The sequence below is a fragment of the Marmota marmota genome, unplaced genomic scaffold, assembly GCF_001458135.2.
Source record: "Marmota marmota marmota unplaced genomic scaffold, marMar, whole genome shotgun sequence".
Classification (NCBI taxonomy): domain Eukaryota; kingdom Metazoa; phylum Chordata; class Mammalia; order Rodentia; family Sciuridae; genus Marmota; species Marmota marmota.
This window is the reverse complement of record NW_026000000.1, coordinates 9,078,726-9,095,496: the sequence shown is the minus strand read 5'-3', so window position 1 is coordinate 9,095,496 and position 16,771 is coordinate 9,078,726. Positions and strand designations below refer to the sequence as shown.

Below are 16,771 nucleotides of genomic sequence, written 5' to 3'. Positions count from 1 at the left end.
GCAGTCTTTATTAGGTATGTCTTGTGCAAAATTATCTCACATTCTATGGCTTGACTGCTCATTTTCTTAATTTATGTGTTAGTCAGCCTCTTATCACTACAACAAAATACCTAATATAACTCACTTACAAAGTTCTAAAGAGAAAAGGTTAGTTTTGGTTTACAGTTTTGGAGTTCTGGTCCATGGTCTACTGACTCCATTATTTTGAGTCTGTGGCAGTGGATCATGGTGGGAAGGTATGTAAAGCAAAACTGTTCATTTTGTTTAGTGCCCTTCAAATCTCTCTAACACATTTGGAAAGAAACACAGTTCTCTGGGGTTGGCCCCTAGGACCTGAAGGGCTGGCCCCTGCCCCATCTTGAGCAAAAGGAGCAAGAGGAAGGGTATAGGGCCCCACTGTTGCCTCTGAGGGCACATCCCCAGTGACAACCCCTAGGTCCAACCTCCTGTACCTTCCAACTCCAGTAGCACCCTGGAGACCTACCTTTTAACCCATGAGCCTTTAAGGAATATTCAACATCTAAATGACAGCAAATTATATTGACTTTAAAAGAAAAAAATAAACATGAAGCTAATTTAAAGAGTTTTCTCTAAGACAGATTCCATGGCCTTGCTAGATCTAGAACGAACTCACAAACACAGCTTCCTTCACAGGCCCTCCTCCACACACAGCAGCAGGTTTGCTGGGAACAACACAGAGAAGAAGCTCAACAACGACATGTTGAGCCTGTCACGCCTGTCTTGATAAGCTCCATCCACTCCCCTCAAGTCTCCTGGCTGGCTCTGCTTCTTGAAGTCAGTGCCTAGACTAGCACTTTGGGGTAGAAAGGCTGAAAGTCCCTCTAATAGAGACTCAACTGGGTGGGCCTCCTCCTTCCATGTGAAAGGCAAGGGTCTGGAAGAAGAGAAATCCCCACACTCAGTCATCCTAGCAAGGGACAAGACCATGAGGACAAGACTGGGCGAGGTGCAGGGACTCACTTACTCACCTACTCACTTGGAGCATTCTGGGGCAGAGGAAAGACAACTCTGCTCTCTGGTAGTGGGAATGTGCAAGCAGGAGGCAGCCAGGAAGGCAGGTGCCCCTGAGACCTCTTCTAACTAGGGACAGTGGCAAGTTGGAATGCCCATGTCAGGGCCCTTGACACCCCTTAATATACAGAGTAAAAGTGGGTTCTTGTGCTTTGGACCCAGACCACTATGTTTTATGCTCCTTTGTTCCAGGTTGTTGTTGTTTTGTTTTGTTTTTTTAAACTTGTGCATTTCACTATTTGTTGTGTGCCCAAGACTGCAACGGTGGGGACATGAGAAAGACAGGGCCCATCCAACCTCCCATGCCCCTACTGGGAGGCCAGGGCCAGAGCTTGCCTCAGTACTAGAGACCCTGGTTCAGGGCTGGTGTGCAGGACTGCACCTGCAGGATCCACGCCCTGCCTGGGGTGAGAAGAAAGAAGCGAGTCCATATCTGGAAGGCTCTCCACGCAGCCAACTGCAGAGCAGAGTGCAGGAGATAGCATGTGCCTCGCTTCTTTTCTTTTCCCTTCCTTCTCTTTCTTCTTCTAATGGCCCTGCTGAGGGCAACCGGATCATACAGACCAGGGATTGTGGGGCCCTGTGAGACTCACCATGTTGGAGCAAGCCACCAAAGGCCAGTCCAGTTTCCAGGGACTTGACCCTCCAGCTCCGAGCACATGCCCAGATAAAGTGTGCCTGCAGAGAGGGAAGGGGTCTATGATGGGCGGAGGAAGAAATTCTCTTGTCAAGTCTTCCTCCTCTGCAGTTGTCAGCAATCACGGGACAAGAATAAAGTGAACCATGGAAATCAAGTTGCTGAGGGAAGTAGGGACAAGCTGAGAGAGAGACAAGAGGGGCACCAAAACAACCTTTGGCCCCTGATGATCTGAGAGCTACAGAGTCTTCTGAGGACACTGGGAGCAGGATGTGGCAGCTGAACTAAGGCCCAGTCCAAGGCTCCTGCCCAAGCATGGCATCTCCAGGAATCCAGAAAGAAAGGAAAATCAGGCAGCCATGGTTCAGGGGCCAAAGTCTAACTGTGCAAAAGTTGTTGGCTTCACCTCCAGCAGCTGCCTGATGATGTATCCTGGATCAGGGGGCCTCCTCACCCAGAAACTACACAGGGAACAGCAGAGTGGGATGAGGATGGAGGAGCCTCGCAGATGGGGAAGATGGAGGGAGGGTACAAGCTATGACTGGTATCAGATAGACTTACCTTGAAGCATAGATTTACCTTGAAGCCAGCAAAGCTTCAGGACCAGCCCTCCATTACAGGAACTCCTTCCAAGGCCCCAGGAGAGACCTTAGCAATGTAGGAGGCACACCTTCTCACTGCACTGGGACTTCCCTTCTGTCTCGTATAATACTCCTTGTCCTCTTCAGGTGGCACTGGCAGGGCTTCAGGCATTTGGAGATCCAGATAAGAAGTTGAGTGGGAAATATTTTATTTAGTCTATACATTGGGAAGATGTTTTGAAATGTTACAATAAAACAAATGAGAAGTTATGGTATTCCACTTTGAAATATGATTTTTTCATGCTTAACTATTTTATAATCAAGGAACTGAGAATAATTTCGGATAAAAAAAATTAACAGGATGTAAGTTATAATGATGAGCCATGAAATCAACAGAAAGGACTGTCAATCAAATTATGATTTTAAATGTTAAGATTTTACCATGAAGAGGAAGAGATGAATCACTAATAAAAAATAAATAAATGGGTTCTTTGAGTGGTTGGTAATCAAATTAATTTAGAGAAATGAGTCCCATGAAGATACTGGGAAGATATTAAAATTTTTGCCAAATTAACCAAACAATAACACAGAACAAAATTCATAAATTTGAACATAAACATAAATGTAAATATCATCTCTCAGAGGACATATAATGTAAATTGCCATGCAAAAAACTCAAAATCTCCTAAAATTGTATGCCTCAAAAATGATAGAATCCATCAATAATATGCTATAGTTTATATGACATTACTGTTTCATTATGAAGTTGAACAAAACTTTCTAAACTACAAATTGTTGTTAAAATTGTTCGATCAGCCCTGCCAGAGGAGAGACTGGATTATTTTTCTATTATGACTCTAGAAAATCATTGTCTCATGAAGAAAAGAACACAAGGCACACAGCCAAAAATATGACAAGGAAAGTATTACTAAAGTATGTCCGGAAGTTAGGAAAAAATAATGTCTTGGAAGAGATTTGTGAAGCTTATGTTATTTATCAGCTTTTAAAAATTTTGTCATTTATTGTGAGCCTGTATCATTTTAAGTAAATATTCATGTTCATACCTAGATTTTTATTCATAACCTTGTATTCTTTTGGTCAAAAGGTCATCCAAATTGAACATGGAGGAGGAGAATCTAGGTGGGGGGTGACTGACATGCTGCCAAAGGTGAGCCTGATGCAAGCCCTCTGTTGCTGCAGGCAGCCTTGGGTGGGAAATGTTCTGGTGGCCTCAGGATTCAGAGCTTACCTGGCAACCTGCAGAAATGAGCCTTGTCTGCAGGAAGCAGCTCTGTGTCCTGGAAGCTTTAACTGAGTGGAAGGAATCTATGCCAGGCGGACTCTACTTCAAGTGTGGAGTGTGCTGGCATCTGGACATTGAATATCTAATCACCAGATTAGCTTCTGGGTCATTTCCAGCTCTGATTCTTTTTTCAAGACTGTTCCTGGGTACCATCACCCTCCCTGAGAGCACATAAGTGACTCAAACCTTCCAGAGGACAAGTTGGCAACAAATTTTCGAAGTGCTCATACCTTTTGGCCCAGTGGTTCTCCTTCCAGGAATCTATGAATGGAAATGATCTGAAAAGCAGACACACATGTAAGCAAAATGAAGTTCCCACTGCATCTGAAGACACAACAATGATAGGATAGCAACAGTGTTAACCAAAAAATAAATAACCATCCTGTTATTTATCTCCCTTACAGTTGGGTATCTACAACCAGAAGAAATTTATCAGGATATTTATTAAAATGCTTCTGAGGGTGCAATTTCTTGTGTGTGTGTGTGTGTGTGTGTGTGTGTGTTTGCGTGCATGCATGCACGTGTGCACAAAGACAGCTGACAATCAGAAGAAATGCACTTTGAAATGAACTAGTAGAAGGAAATCAACAAGACATCTGCACTGTAGGTTGCTGTGTCTACTCTTACATAAATGTCTTAGCACCCATAATCCAGCAGATTAAAATCTGAACCCTGACCCCACCTCGTTTCTCCAGGATCCCCAGAACCTCTGCTTCAACATGCTAACCTGCAAATGTGGAGCTGCCCTTTGAGAGATCCCTTGTGTTCTAAAGGTGGGGGAGAGTGTTTACGCAGTCTCTGGGATCTCACTTCTACAAAAGCCAGTGAGATGCATGGGCCAGGATATCCAAGAAGCCATAACTTGGAAATGCTAGTCTTCTGGCCCCTTGGACTTTGGAAAGAGATGCAGAACAGAAAAAGAACAGCAGTGCACACACATGGATTCACCTCACCTTGCTGGTCTTCCTTGGTGTTCTCTCTGCAAAGTGAGGAGCTAGCCCTGAGTGATCTCCACGGGACCTTCCCAGGTCTGGCATACAAGTATTCCTAGGAAAAGAGAAGTTGCCTGGCCTGGTGCCTCATGTGAATGACGCAGTGAAAACAAGGAGTTTACCCTATCTAGTATGATCACTGCTGCTCCACTGTAGATAGATCCCGAAATCAAACCACTTGCTCTAGCCTCCTGGCATCCCTTTGGAAGCAAGGCTGGGGCTATGTGAATTTATAAACTACACGTGTTTTGCAGGGATTAAATTTTTTAAAACAGAGATGAGGAAAGGAGAAGGAACTAAAAACACTACGTGGCTTCTGGGTACCTGGTTTATACTGTTTTGTGGAATCCAGCAGCCTGTACACTTGTGGACCATGCCCATGAACTTGACCATCACCACCAAGTTCCAGCCAGGAGGTGAGGTGAGCAAAGGCAGGCTGATGACACTGACCTGCATGACCTTTCTTCAAGCTATGGTAATCCTTATCATAATCTGTCTCCACGTAGAGGCCTTGACTTGGGACTTGTTACCACAAGGGAGTCTACATTGTGATGGGGCTGGGGCCCAATGCCAACAAAGATTGGGCACTAGAGAAGGAAAACCAGGAAAGATCAAACTAGACATTAGATCTGTGTGTGATGCAGAAGGCTGCCCTGGGGCAGGCCAGAATATCACAATGGCAGCGTGAGCTCAGGAGGCCTCAGGGGCTACCAGTAGGGAAGGCAGCCCCTGAACTGGGTGCCTGAGCACAGCAAGGCCCACAGACCCCAGTGTCCCCAGACACTTTCTGATCTCTTATTTCTTTGGGCTTTTGTACCAATGGAGGTTTACTGTGTCTATGCAGCCAGCCAAGGCCACCAACAACTACAGAAATAAGGCAGAGCAGACCCCATCTGGGAACCCATTCAGTCATTGATCCTTTTCATTCTTCAGACCAGTTTATGACTTGGAGGAACCATCTGATTAATACAGACCCTCCATCAGTTCTGGATGTAGCCTTTGAGCTTGCTCTGAAGAATTTAGGGGACAGAGAAGAATGACCAATGCCTTGAGGCCTGTGGGGCAAGGGTGGGTAGTTTAAATCATGCTTAGTTCCAGCTGGCAAAGGCAGATTTGGAAACAGCTAGAAAAGTGCACTGTGAATAACCATGGCTTGGCTCTGTCCCCGCTCATGGCCTGTTTCTGGGCTTCCAAACCATCCACTTGGAAGTGCCCCATCACCAGCCTCTAATGAAATGCATTCAGTATTCCCAACCAAATCTCCACCTTTACCAATCACAGCAGACCCCATGTCCAGGCCACACACACTTGGGGGCACGCCACTCGGCTGCATGAGGCCAGTCTGCTGTGAGATGCCGGGAAATGGTTTGCAAAGCTCTGATATTTATTACTTTCCAAATTTATCACGGCTCCACCTTCCAACATGGAAAAATGTGGTTTTGATTTCATCGTCAATGCATCCCAAAGCCCTCCTCCATGTCTTGCTGAAGCTGCACTGGGGCATGGACGCCGGGCTGTCTCAGTGAAGGCACAGGGCACAAGGGCACAAGCTGGCCTGGGCTATAAGAGGGCCTGAAATGACCTGCTGCTGAGGAAAGTACAATCCTCCCTGTCCTCTTTCACTGGTTATCTGCAAAAGGCCCACCCACCACAGTGGTCCTCTCAGCACTTCCTAGGCGCAAAGGCCTTCCTCGCCATGCTGTCCCTAATAAAAGGGAATCCCTTCTGGGCAACATAGCAGAGGCCCTGAGCACCTGGCCTGTCAGTATGGTCAGCACAGGGTGTTCTCCCTGACTCTGTCCCCCAGTGCCCCACAGGCTCAAAATTCAGGCCCTAGAGGTAGTGACTCTCCAGTTGGTTCCAGGCCAGATGAGAACTCACAGCCCCCAGGGACCCGCTGCCTCCTCCTGGCCATTCAGCATTCCTTGCCCTCTTGCTCTTGGGCTCTCCTGTATCTGTATCTCTGTCTCCATCTCCCTCTCTTTCTCTCTTTTACTCTCTTCCTCTCTCTCCCTTTCGCTGTCTCTCTCTGTTTCTACTGCTTTTCTCCGTCTTTCTCTCTCTCTCTCCTTTTCCCTTCCTCCCTCTCTTCTCCCTCTGTACCTCTCTCCTTCCCTCTCTCAGTCTTCTTCTTTCCCTCTCCTCTTCTACTCCAGGTTCCCGTCCTTTGGCAGCAGATGCTCTAGGCCCCAGGACCTGATTGTTGGAACTGGTCCTGCCCTTTGCCCGACAGTGCCTGACCCAGTCCTCACGCTTGTCCTACCCTACCTCCATGTGTATTCTGACACCAGCTAGCCACCCTTGCTCCTTCCAGAGCCAGTACCCTCTCCTGTCCCTGCCCCTTGTTCCTGCCCCCTCAGCTTGAGGTAGAGAAGAATTGCCCTCCTGTCCGCCCTTATCTGGGGAGTCGGTCCGGCAAGGTCTGTCTCAGGACCCTCATGTCTGTTTTCCCTTCATCTCGTTCTGAGTGGAAAGAACCCTCTTGTATGTCAAGAGTGTCGCTGAGGAAATTATTTCTGGCCTTCTCTCTGTTGTAATGGGAGAAGAAAGCATCCCCTGCCCCCACCTGGCTCCATGATGGCTGCTCTTGGCAGCCAATTACCCAAATCCTCTGGATCACTGGCCCGAGGATAGGGGAGGGGGGCCTCTTTCTGGTCCCCACACTCAGCTCCAAAATCTTGAGACCAATGACCTTGGATACTTGTCATGACCCCCCTTTCCCCACTCTAGGACAAGTGACCAGAGTGGAGGGTCACAGGCAGACTGAGGTCATGGGCAAGAGTCAAGGGCCTATGGAGGGCATCCATATCATTGCTAGGGGACTGACAACAGAGGGGCTCAGAGGGGTCTAGGCAGGGAATATAAGCAATGGGATCCGTGTGGAGCACGGTGGGGTCTGCAGTAACTCTTCCACCAGCTCAGCTGGGCCACTGCTCTCCTTTCACACAGTGCAGTCAAATCCTTCAACTTTCAAGAGACATTGCAGATCTGAACTTTTATATGAAAATGTCAAGACATGATTCAAGATTTTATGAGAAGCACTCTGTGAGCCAAATAAAACATGTCCACAGGACCAACCTGCCCCGCACACCACGATTATGACCTCTGTTTGGTATCCCAACACCCACGCCTAACCCCTGACCACCCTGAGGACTGACTGGCAGCCTCTCCTCAGAGGTTCCACACTGCTCTCTTGCACCTGCCCCCCACCACAGTCATGCCCCTTTGTCCTCCCCAGAGCTGCCCCAGAACTCAGATGACCTCCCTGGAAGGGCCCACTGCAGTCTGAAGCCTCCAGGTTGGCCAGCCCTGTTTGGCTGGCGATCCCAGACCACCCACTTACCTGTCAGCCTGCACAACTGATCACAAATGAGTCAGAGGCCATCAAAAGGGTCAAGTCCCAGCAGTTCCAGGAGAGCCGAGCTGCAGGGAAGACGCTTGCTTGGGTTTCTCAGCCCTTCTCTGTTGTTACTGAGGACCATGTCTAAACAGAACTACATTTTTCTTCCACTCAGGCACCCCAGTCAGGATATGAGTCCCACAGCCCTTGAAGAAGCTCCCACATGGGGTTGCTCTTCAGATGGCAAGGGGAAGACATGTCTGGGGCACTGGCCAGCTTTGTCACGGGTTAGCTGTGGGACTTGGGCAAGAGACTTGACTCTCCAGGCCCTAGTTTCTTCATCTGTAAAATAGGAACACTGCCTCATGTTAGACAAAAAGGAGCAAAATTAGATAATTACATGAATTCCTCCCAGCTTCCCCGACCTGCAGAACTCCGGGCACATGTTTTTGAACCTTTCTGTGTGAGAGGCACTTAGATCATGGTGCTCATTATAACCCCCTTGCCTACCTCTCCACCACCCTTTCCACTTCACAGATAGAATCCCAAGCTCCAAAGATGTTGAACTATTGAGCCCAGATTCAAACTGGGTTGGAATTAATGTCTAATCTAGAAACAAGAGGACAAAATTTGGGATCACCCTGGCTGGCTACAGTGACCATATCCAGCTCCCTTGCCCTTGAACTGATTTCTCTCCCCCAGACTCTGCTACTATAAATGTGGTCCAGCGACCTTCCACAAGTGCTCCTCTTCTGACCCTTCCTTCCAGCTCCCACTTTCTGATGATGTAACAAGGGCCACCTGACCGAGTGCTGATCCCCTCCCCTCGCTGTTGCAGGCAGCTGCCGTTGCCATCAGTGGACTCTGATCATGGAAAATCCCTCCTTTGTCCCCTGCTTCCTTGGCCCAGCCAACTCCTACTCACCTTTCAGAACCCACTTCAGATATACCCACACTGGAGGCTATGCCCAGCAACCCCTAGCCCTTCATCTGATCTGGACCTTCCTCCGGGCCACTCCAGCACCCATCTTTGCCTTGATGGAGCTGTCCTCACATGGCATGAGATCACTGCATAGGGAGTGACATACCTGAGCAGAGATGAGGCAACCTCTCTGGGGCTTCCACCTTACCCTAAGGGTACCACAGCCATTTCCAGGGCCACCACATGCCTCCATTCCCCAACCCCAAGCAAACCACACTCTGCTGGGGCATTCCAGGCTCCACTTTGCCCTTCCTGTGTGGACACAGGTCCCAGACTGTGAGCTGGGACCCCCTTCCCTTTCTTCAGCTTTATTTTCACACCTGGATCCAGATGCCTTCTTGCCACAGGCTGTGCATATCTTTCTTGGGACCAAGGAGAGCTGAGGGCTCCAGGAGCCTGGGCTGACCCAGTGTGACACCCTGTGGTATTATTAGCACAGGAGGTGATGAGGTGAGGACGGTTTGTCAGCTAGGGCCAGGGCTAGATCAACAGCTAAGCCAGGCCAGGGATGGGCACGTGCTCCAAAAATGCACAAATGTGTATTCCAGCTGTTGAAAGGGCATTTCTATTAGCTTGGTGGCACAGCGCCCCCTGCTGGTCATATTGATGATGCAGCTTCATTCAGGCTCTGCAATAGGGACCTGGATAAGGTACCAGATAGGAATATGCATGCATGCTCCATTTTCTCTTCTCTTCCCTTCTCTTCTCTTCTCTTCTCTTCTCTTCTCTTCTCTTCTTTTTAACTATCTCTTTCTGACACACACACACACACACACACACACACACACTGTATACGAGTCACATAGTTAACAAATTCATAAACATCTGTGTGTCATACTGTCCCAAATCTTCTCATCTGGGTGGCCCACTGGCCTTTGTTCCCTGAGTTCAATATGTCAGAGTTCTTCTGTCTCAATTTCTACATCCCTTTCTTTATGGAATCAGCATTTGATCCTCTTTCTTCTTCTGAGTCCTCATACCCCCACTAGGACACATGACCTGGGGTCCAACCAGGTACCACCCATATGAGCAACTCTCCTTTCCTTCATTCATCCATTCTGCACCACCCCAGACTCCATTCTCTTGTCAAAATAGTTCAAGCATGCCAAAACCTTCAGGGCCTTCCTTTCCTAGAGAAAGAGCCAGGCAGGCCTCCTCACAGTGACAATTAAAGCCTTGGGTGATAAGACCCAACCTAAGGGCACAGCCCTACCTGCATCTGATTGAAGTTCTGAAAGATGAGTAGGATTTGGCTGAGTTAGGGGGGGCATCAAGCAAGGGAGGGTTTTCCTATCATCAGTGTCAATCAGAGCCAAGGAGTATCAACTTATTCGCACTCCCTCTCAGCAAATACTGCAGCCCTGCACCATTTCTAGACATCCCACTCACCTGTGGCTTCGTATCTCCTCACTTGCACAAGTGCACCCCACCTTACAGAGCCCCCTCACACCTGTGGACAGACACACTGATTCCCCTCTCCTATTGCACATGGACCCACTTCTGCCATGAACCTGTCCATAGAAGACCCCCATACCTAGAACTACCTACTCCCATGACAACCTCTTTGATGCCCACTCTCATGCCTGAGCCTAGAGCTCTGTGTAGAAAGAGAAAACAGGGCAGCAGGAAGACCACAGGCCCCACTGCCCTGTCTCCCAGGAGGAGTCCTTCAAAGGAATCACATTCATATGGCAGCTTTGGTCTTCCCAGAGGGCAGCAGCCGGCCGCCAGGGCTACACATCCTGTGGGAGTGAGACAGGGCAGCCAGCAAGACCATTGTTCATGCCTCTGCTGCTGGAGCCAGGCAGACCCTGCCCCAGGGCCCCCTTCTCCGTTGGAAGAAGTGACTGGAAAACAAGGCCTTGTATCCCAGGGACCAATGGCCCATTTGAGCAACTCTCCTCAAGCAGAAGTTTCCCACATGACCTTCCAGCCAGGCCCTGGGCTTTCCTGCCTCCACAGCAACCATAGCCTCCCTCGCTTGGCACCGTGTCTCAGTCCAGGCCATAGCGGAAAACTGAGGAAGGGCGAGGGAGGCCAAGGCACGGAGACGATGCACAGGCTACCCCAGGCTCCTGGATGGCAGCAGCCCTTCCTGTGGGAATTGCTGAGCCCTCTGAGTCCTTGGACCATCTCTTTCCAAGGCCAGAGCTTGCCATGGACTACATCAGGTTTGGGGCCCCTTGAGCCAAGTCCATATTACTGGGTCTTTTCCAGGCAGCTGCATGCCTCCAGGCAAGAGGTAGAACCTTGGATTCTTCATGCCCTCCATGCTAAATTCATATTGAAGTGCTGGTGTAGGCGAAAGGCCTACATATAGGCCTCAAAATATTTCCTGGTACCAGTGAGTTTCCTTTAACATAACCTTCTATGCTGCCTTCCACCCAGAGGCCTTTTGCTCCAGATTCAAACTTCCTGGGTTCTGGTCTTGTTGGACCCAGCCCCATTGCTTTCCCTTGGCCTGCAGTTACTATGCCACCCTGTGTCTCCTGAGCAGCCTGTGGGCCTCTGTAACCACAGGTTCTTCATCCACAGATCAGGAATTGAAAATACTCAGAAAACAATTGCTTCTGTGGTGAACATGCACAGATATTTTTCTTGTCATTATTCCCTACACAATACAGTCTAACAACTATTTGAATTGCATTAGGTATTATAAGTAACCCAGAATTTATTTAAAGAATATAGGAAGATATACATAAGTTATATGCAAATGCTACACTGTCTCATATAAGGGAATTAGTATCCATAAGTTTTGGCATCTGCAGAAATGGATATTCTGAACTATGCTGACCTTCCCCTAAGGAGGCCTGAGGTTCCCATCCTCTGAGACCCAGGAATGACACACCTCTCTGCTGAATGTGCAAGTCCTCTCTGTGGTGCTCTGTGGGGAGTATGGAGATACTCTATCAGCCTGGCTTCTTGCTCCATAGGTTGGAAGGAGCCTGCCCCTCTTGTCCCCCCTACACACTGTCAACGACTCCTGCCATAACCTGGCTTCCTGTCACCTGATCTTCATGCTCCCTGAGCCATGGGCACATAGAGGCCCTGTCATTCACAGGCCATGCCTGCCATAGTCCTCAGAGCCTTAGGACAAGGTGCCAAGAGCTCAGTATTGCCTGATGAAGCTTCCTTCCTAAGGGTCCCTCCTACCAGGCCCAGATACTCAGTACATTTTCACATATCTGCACACACATGGCTGCTTCCTAGGACCTCTGACTCGAGCCTACCTGCCCGCACAGTTCCCACCTGCTGGTAGATCATGGTAAGGCCAGTCACCAGGCTCCTCCTCACTGGGGCTTCCCTCAACCTTAAGTTCCTCCTTATTCCAAACCACTGGACTCCAGTCTGGGATTGGGAAAAGAGGCCTTGACTGTCGGCTTGCCCAAGATTGTATTTTAAATTGGGTCCTTTGTCCTTTTCTGCTCAGGTGGGCTGCCTGGTGTCTATTTGGGCCTCTCGGGGCCCAATTCTTGGCGGACAGTGCTCTGAACAGAGAAATGTTCTGGAGGAGAAGGGGAAGCGAGGTGTGCAGGATGCTGGTACTCAGGTTGGCAGACTCTATCTTCCCCTCACTCTGGGGTCTGCTTTCAGCCAAGAAGACTGTGAGCTTAAGGCCCACACTGTCACAGAGCACCCTGACCAGACCCAGCAGAAAAGGTGCATAGATATGCAGGAGCTAGTCTGCTGGGGATTCCAGCCCCTACCACTGTACCAGGCTCCCCCTGTCCCACACAAAGCACAGGGAAGCTCCAATTTCCTCAAGAATATGAAAAGTATTTAACATAATATCTCAATTCTCTGCAAACAGTATGAAGTGGTCTGTGTGTTACACTTCCCTAATGCCAAACATCTGGGCCAAACACTGCCTCCAGTCATTTGGATGTCTCCTAATGTCCAAAGAACCCAAAGTCCCAAGTGGGAAATTCTAGATTCTAAACTGGGAAGGGTCCCAGAGGTTATCAGAGTGAGAAATGTCCCTCCCGGGTGGCTATGCACATCTGGACTCATTTCCATGATGAGGAAACACATGGGGCAGGATCAAGGGGCCCAGGGGCTCCCACCTTCATCTTGGCCCTGGGAACATGAAGGCGTCTTGTGTCCTCCTCCAGGGCAGAAATGTGCCCAGCTTACAGTAGGTGATACGTAAGACTGGTAACTGTTCGCTGACTTGAGGTCAGTGGGACACACAGAGTCCCTTGCAGATTTGATTCTCTTCTGTTCAGAGGCTGCAGCACAGCAAACCACAAGTGTCTCTGCCTCACCTCAACCCAGAGAATTGCACTGGGACAACTGGAAACTTCTCCCAGTTCTTCTGCCAAGTGGGCCCAAAGCCAGAACCTCGATCCAGGGCATCTCTGCCAAGTTTCCAGGCTCCTGTCATGCTTCATTCCTACCCAGGGGGGAAGCCCCTGCACTTTCTCATTTCTTTTGAGACAGATCAAATTGAAGAGAGTTGGCTAACATCGAAGACCAAGACTAGTTTTTTAACACACAATTTTTGGGAAAGGGGAACAATTTTTTTTTCTTTTCCCCAGGATGCTGTAATGGGCTCTGGGGGAATCACTCAGATGCACCTGTCACTAATTTGTGGAGCAGAGCAAGACAAAGAGACATGCCAATGGCTGCAAGGCTCTGAAATTAACAACAAAACTGCAGCTTGGGGTCCTAAAGTCCAGCAGCAGTGGACTACAGGATATACCACAGTATGGATGGTATCCTGGAAGTCACACAAGGTGGGGGCCACCATGGGCATGGAGTCGCAATGATGAAGTGGGACAGGAAGATTTGGACTGGTCCCTTTTCCCAGATCCTAAGCTCTTTGGCCCCGACCAGGGCCAAGGGAAGAGTGGGTGCTTGGCTCTAGGCCCAGGTCCTACTGTGAACACCCACAGCATCCCCTACCAGCCTGGGAGCTGCTGCAGTTGTTCTAGGGCAAAGGGAAAGCTGAGCTGCTGTCTCCAGAGGAGGCAGCCACATGGCCGAGGCATCTATGCAGTGCACATGAGCCCTCTGTACCCCCTTTCACAGAGCAACATTTGAATGTTGTTCCATAGGGAAGGACCACATGCTGGGCACCTTTGGGGGAAAATCACAAGGAGCCTGCATGGAGACCCCCTAATGCACTGAGGCACAGGGGAAGAGGGTCACCTGGGCCTGTCTGCTCGAAGAGAGTGACCAAGGCACTAGCCATCTTAACAGTGAGGGAAGCAGGGTGGGAGTGGCCAGAGGAAGAAAACTGGACCCAGGCTGAGTCAGGGAGACTCCAAGAGGGGGCGGCACTCAGATACCCATGCTCCACAGGTGAGGGGACATGAATGAATTCAGGGTCATGGGACATGTAGGAGATTCTAATGTTTTGAATCTAAAAAGAAAGAAAATGATCCAGCTAAGCTTCACGATGCAGATGGCATTAGGTGGCGGCTCAAGGGACCCTTGTCTTGCCTGTTTCTCGGAATGCTCTCGTGTAAAACCTGTTCAAGTCTTAACAGGAGTGACCTTCTCACAGGTCATGGAGGCCTCTCCTGACAACCTCTCCTGACAAAGCCCCAGTCCCCTTCCCCGTTCTTCCACTTCCCCAACAGCACCTCTCATCAATGGCACAGCCAACATGTGTTTAAACACTTGTGTGGATGTTGTCCCTGTCCTTGAGCTGACAACACATTGTGTATTCACAGAGTTTCCCTTGTCTGGCTTTGCTACAAATTCCTTCCATATATAATTCATTTGGTTCATTCAGCACCTCTCATGAGGCAGGTACTAGCATTATATCCATTTGATTGATGGGAAACATAGGCCCAAAGCCACCAGCTGGCCAGTGGCAGAGCAAGGACTCAATCCAGCCCCATCTGCCTGCAGGTCTGCACTGTTTATCCCAGGGCCATAGTGTTTCCAAAATGTTAAGTAACCTAAGAGCCAGGTGATGCAGAGTGAGGGCTTCATAATCATTTGTCAAATGAATTTAGACCATCTCTCTGGGCCCCTGATGTGTTTACATTGTGCTTACAACCCTCCGACCTACACAGTACAGTGACAAACCCTTGTCACCATGGAAGCACTAAATGCATGTTGGGGTTTATCCTTAAAAGGTCCCCACTGGCTATATGGGCAGCCCCTGAGTCCCTTGAAAGCAGTGCAACCCCTGCCCTGGGTGAGTTAGCACGTGCTTTGGGTAAAGCAGCAGAGAATTGGAGCATCTGTCTGGAGATGCTTTCGTAATCCTCTGTCCTTCCATCCATAGATCTCTCCTTTTCCCAGCATAGTCAAGAGTATGAAAACCTCAAGAGGGATTCCACTGAGGAGACAACATCTTATGACTAGGAACTTAATGTGTTGGAAGGAGTAAATATAGCTAAAACTGGGGTTGAATCCCACTTTCCCACGTGAAAACTGTGTGACTTGGACAAGTGTTCCAACCTCTCTGAGCCCCAAATACCTCTAGATCTACAGGATAGGGCTCGGAGCCTCTCTGTATCAGGGTTTCTTCCTGAGAATTTATGTGCACATCAATAATCTTATCATCTAGGCCTTTTTCTGGGTCACTGCACCAGTTTTGCCCTAGAGGCAGCAGCAAATTCACCTGTTCAAAGTCTACCTCGTCCCTGTTCTCCAGAACCCTGTCTGCTCATTCCCAGGCCAGGTGCTGTTATGTCATGTGCCACAAGGTCAGTGCCAGATATCCAGCCTCCATTTTAAAAATCTTTCCATGCTTCTTAGAGTTTTGATTATTTCACCACTTTCTCAGTAGTTACCTTCAATCCAGGCTTTGTACACAGCACTCCAAATCATAAGATGCTTTTCAGTATAAAAATCCATTTTAAAGCTGAAAAGGCTGTTAGGAATCCCTTTTGAAAATTCACTAGCTGGACTCCAGAGGGCGTCTGGATTTACTAAAGGGAGACTCTCGTCTTGATAAAGGATTTGAGATCCACATGTTGTCTTTGCGGGAAAAAACAACATTCTTTTATCAGGAAGCTGGTGTTTGGACACGATGTCCACTCCACTTGAGAAAACCAGAGTATCTTGATAAGAAGAAATATGTTTCAACAAATAACCTGCTGTTGCCATTTTTAGATAAAATAAACACATTTCCAAAAATCTTCTTCAAGCTCAGTGGTAAATTCACGCATAAAGAACTCCAAGTCACACGTCATCCAGGCACCAATGAACTCAACGTCTGGCTTCAGCAATGGGGAATTTTTAATATACTTTTTAAAGTCTCATTTAATCTTCTTGTTAACAAGAAATAAAGTAACATCTTCATAAAAACTAAATTATACCATGTAGTAATGATTGCATAAAACAGCACTTTCCTTGCTTGTGAAGTCCATGTCTGTTTACCAGGTGGGCCTGGGATCCTCAGGGAACCTTCTGGCAACCTGGTATCTCACTCAGCAGATTGGGAATGACAGCATCTACCTCTCCAGGGTGTTTGTTCATTCATTTAGCAAACATTCATCAGGGGCTCCCACGTTCCAGGTGAGCCCTGGACAGCAGCTGCCCAAGCCAGGATGTCAGTCCATGTCTGTGGATTCTTACATGACCCTCTAAATGACAGCATGTAGCCTCTGCCTTTGGAGACAGCCCTTTCTTCTTCCCTTCTTTTCCCTTTGCCTTCCTTCTTCCTCATTCCTCCATGAAATTGGTCCATTGACCCTGGTGAGGCCACCTCTTGGGACTCAAAGAAGCTGCACCATCACAGAGTTTTACATGGGATTTGGAACCAAATGGTGTTAGGTCCTACCACTTTTTTTTTTTTTTTTTTTTTTTGCTCCACTAGCTGAATAACCTTCGGCAAAACTTCCTGATCTATAACTTGTGCCTCAAAAGGCTGTCGTGAGAATTGATTAAATGGTGAAACAAGTGGATAGAAAATGACCACAGGTGTGAACAGTCTTATTCAC

General features: G+C 48.4%; 1 pseudogene; it reads left to right on the top strand.

Annotated features, from left to right (window-relative positions):
* Positions 1-4,918: 4,918 nt before the first annotated feature.
* Positions 4,919-16,771, top strand: part of LOC107153431 — a 54,864-nt pseudogene continuing 43,011 nt past the window's right edge.